Genomic DNA, 4804 nt, shown 5'->3' with positions numbered 1-4804 from the left:
GATCTAGTTTTTACTCATCCTCTAGGTTTTTCTCTCTAGACATTCATAGTTCTTAGGATTTTATTTTTCTACCACTTTTTGCATTGGGATACTGAGAAGAGTTATTACCTCATCAAGACTTCGTCATTCTAGTTCGTTTTCTTTACTTGGCTTTACTCTTCCATGTCCTTTGCTTTGCTTAATTTTACCGTTGGAATATTTTTTGGATTATTTAATACAAGGATTACTTTTATTTTTAATTGATTATTTTGATTTTTATTTACAATGTCTTCCTTCAATTCCCTTTCATATGTTATGAATTTTACATTCACAATGAGCGAGTAGTTCCCTAACTTGATGGGAAGTTGATTGAAAGGAACCCTTGAGTTGGAAGGCTTAAAAGAAAGATTGTAATTGGGTTTATTGTTGGATTGCCCTCTAGTCACTAACACCAATCCCTTTTTATTAAGTGGGTTGCAACTTGTAAACGGACGTAGCATTCCAACTTTTTGACTTTCCCTTACCTAGTAAGAGATAACTAAACAGGATAACCTTTAATTATCAATTAATTTAGAGAGTAATCCAACAATAATAGGGGTACCAACTAATCAACTTCCAGTCAAGGTTTTTATTTACATTATTCAAATTCTCCAATTTAATTCCCTGTTTACTCAACTCAAACCTTTTTTAAAACATCTGAATAATAAAATAGCACACTTTTCTGTAACTCGTTGGGAGACGACCTGGGATTCATACTCCTAGTATTTTAATTTTAAATTTCTGTGACACCTTTCTAAATTGATAAGTGGATTTCTGGTGAGTTAAGAACTATACTCGCAACGTATATATTTTAATAATTTTTAATTCACCAATTTCTGCTCGCATCAATGGTATTGTGGCATAATACACCATGCCTGGAACACCAGATCAAAATGGTGTAGCTGAAAAAAGAAATAGGACTTTGCTAAATATGGTGAGGAGTATGCTTAGCAACTCCAATCTTTCTTTATCTTTGTGGAGTGAAGCCCTTAAGACAATCGCGTATATATTAAATAGAATTCCAACAAAGACAGTTTCTAAAATGCCATTTGAGCTATTGAAAGGTTGAAAGCCTAGTTTGAATCATATACACATTTGGGGTTGTCTTGCTAAAGTTCGGGTTTATAATCCACAAGAAAGGAAGTTAGACCCAAGGACGATAAGTGCCTATTTTATCGGCTATGCAAAAAAATCTAAGGGTTACAGATTTTATTGTCCCTTCCATTCAAGTAAAATAGTTGAATCTAGAAATGCAACATTTTTAGAGCATGATGTGGAAAGTGAGAGAAATCATCCTCTTAAAGTTGTTGAGAATGGTAATGTTTGTCAAACATCTCTATGTACAAGAGTGAATGTTCAATACAATGCCCATACAGATAGGGTCAATGTAGAACAACTATTACTGATGTTCCACATTATGAAGATAATGTTCAAGTAGATCATATGGTGAAAGATCAAATTCTTCATAATGAAAATGTTGTTCAAGAACATATTGCTCAAGAGAAACTTTAAGAAGAGGGAGAACCTGTTATGCCACCACCTTTACAAGAGGTTGATGATGCAACATTAAAAAGATCACCAAGAATAAGAAAGCCTGCAATTTCTAGTGACTATGTAGTGTATCTTGATGAGTTTTAATATGATGTTTGTGATGAAAATAACCCAACGACATTTTCACAAGCAATGAAAAGTCGTAATTCCAATTTATGGCTAGATGCTATGAAGGATGAAATGAATTATATGACGGATAACCAAGTTTGGGATCTTGTAAAATTGCTTGATGGAGAAAAGGCCATTGGCTGTAAATGGGTCTTTAAGACAAAGAAGGATTCATCAGGCAATATTGAGCGTTACAAGGCTCGACTTGTTGCTAAAGGATTTACTCAAAGGGAAGGAGTTGACTATAGGAAAACCTTTTCTCCGATTTCAAAGAAAGACTCTTTCCGCATCATTATGGCATTGGTAGCACACTTTAACATGGAATTCCATCAAATGGATGTGAAAACGGCCTTTCTTAATTGAGATTTGGAAGAAGGGGTATATATGAGACAATCCGATGGGTTTATTTCAAGTGCTGGTAAGGAGTTAGTTTGCAAGTTTAAGAGAGTAATGTATGGTCTTAAGCAGGCTTCCCGACAGTGGTATTTGAAGTTTCACAATGTGATTTCTTCATTTGGGTTCATTGATAATATTTCTGATCAATGTATATATCACAAGGTTAGTGGGAGCAAGATCATATTTCTCATCTTATATGTAGATAATATTTTGCTTGCAACAAATGATTTAGGGTTGCTACATGAAGTGAAACAATTTCTCTCTAGACATTTCGATATGAAAGATATAGGTGATGCATCTTATGTCATTGGCATAAAGATTCATAGAGATAAACATAAAGGAGATTTAGGTTTATCTCAAGAAGCCTATATTAATAAAGTACTTGAGAGGTTTAAAATGAAAAATTGTTCACCAAGTGTTGCACCTATTATGAAAGGTGACAAATTCTGCTTAGATCAATGTCCCAAAAATGAACTTGAAAAGAAACAGATGCAAAATATTCCTTATGCTTCAGCCGTTGGAAGCCTAATGTATGCTAGGTTTGTACAAGACCTGACATTACTTTTGCTGTTAGCATGTTAGGAAGATATCAAAGTAATCAAAGAATTATCCATTAGAGAGTTACAAAAAAGGTCTTAAGGTATCTTCAAGGGACTAAGGACTTCATGCTTACATATAGACGAACTGATAATTGGAAAATGTTGGATACTTAGATTCAGACTTAGCGAAATGTGTTGATTCTAGAAAGTCAACGTCAGGATATATCTTTATGCTTGCTAATGGAGCAGTATCTTGGAAGAGTGCAAAACGATCACTTGTAGTCACTTCTACCATGGAAGTCGAGTTTATTGTTTGTTTTTAGGCTAAATCACAAGGTGTTTGGTTAAAGAATTTTATCTCTAGGCTTAAGATTATGGATTGTAACTCTAGGCCATTGAGAATATATTGTGACAATTCAGCTACTATATTTATGGCTAAGAATAATAGAAGTAGTAGTCAAAGTAAGCAAATTGTTATTAAGTACTTAGCCATTAAAGACCGAGTTAGGTCTAATGAGGTACAGATAGAGCATATTAGTACTAAACAAATGATAGCTGATCCTTTGACAAAAGGCATGCCACCAGGATTGTTTAAGTATCATGTTACTAGTATGGGTTTATGTTCTGTAACGTCATTTATATGACTTATGTTATATCATATGACATATTTGGATATAAAATTCTTATTATTGTTTGTTTTTCATTTGGTTAGTATATATGCGCATACATGATTGAGAATGACAAATAAAATTTAGAGAATCACCTAGAATAAACATTGGGCTTATTCCTACAGAAATACCATATAAAGAGTTTATTCAATTAGGAGACGTTACATTGTAATGCGTAGGAGGTAATACTCAATTAATGGGAACCTACCGTTATGATTCGTGTAATTTGTCTTAATTGTTTAAACATAATATGTAAATACAGACTATACGTAACAAATGTTGGACCAAGTGGGAGAATGTTAGAATGTTTATTCTAATTGTGGTCCAATTTGTTAATATAGAAATTAGTTTGGATGGTGTTGTAATTATTCATTAAGTATATTGGCAGGTGGTCTGTGCATCATAAACTTTATAAAATTTGGGTCTCCAGTTTTGATCATAATAACAACAAACAAACACACCTTGATTTCATCTGTTTTTGTGATTCAAAAATTGGAAATTCCAAATTAAATCAAAGAATTTATTGACAATGGCTGAAGGTGCGTAAATTACTGATTTTATAAAATATCTAACATTTTTATCTGAACGCAGATGTGATTTTGCATCCTAAAAGCGCGTTCATTTGAAGCAAGAAATTGTAGTTTCTGCGTTCACTTAATATGCACATTTAGGTTTGTTGGTGGTGATTATGGTGATTATTGGTTTTAATAATTTTTTTATAATTTTTTTATCATTTTTAATACTTTTTTTATAGTTTGATTTTTTATTTTTTTATTAAATTTTTTATCGTAATTTTGTTATAATATGAATTATTGATTTTATTAAAAAAGATAAAATAAATAAAAAAACTAATCATATATAACAATAGAGTCATAAGTAATAAAATTTTATCATCCAAATTAATATTAAATAAAAAATACTGAGAGTATTAAAACAATTATAGAATATGTTTTTGTTTGATATTATAAAATTTATCATTGTAATTCTTGTGAACTGTTTATTATTCTAATTTTTTATAGAGTACTATAAAAAATATTATATAAAAAATACTAAAAGAAATATAAAAAAAGATTAAATATATTTAAAAAAATATTATAATTTAATATTATATTTTTTTAGTTATTAACTAATTATCTATCTAAAAGTGATTTTAACTAATATTATTCAAATAATATTTATTTTATTAAAATCAATTTTAGTATAAAATTGCCAAACATAAATCATGTTGGCATAAACTCACTTCTAACAAAAATCAATTCTATGAAATCACTTTTATTCAAATTCTAATTTGACAAACCTCAATTTAAACACATACTTACAATGCAAGTATTAATTAAAGGGCCTTCGATCAACACTATAAGTTCTAAGTTGATTATAGAACATTGTATTAGAATTGAAATTTGTAGATTGAAATTTAATATTGTATTTAGTGATCATAGATTAGAACTGAAATTTTAGGGCAATTTACCTAAATAAATAAAATAGGTGAAAGCTTTACTCAAATACACAAAACAGATATTCCTT

The sequence above is a fragment of the Arachis stenosperma genome, chromosome 4 (assembly GCF_014773155.1).
Source record: "Arachis stenosperma cultivar V10309 chromosome 4, arast.V10309.gnm1.PFL2, whole genome shotgun sequence".
Classification (NCBI taxonomy): domain Eukaryota; kingdom Viridiplantae; phylum Streptophyta; class Magnoliopsida; order Fabales; family Fabaceae; genus Arachis; species Arachis stenosperma.
This window is presented reverse-complemented; position numbering follows the sequence as displayed.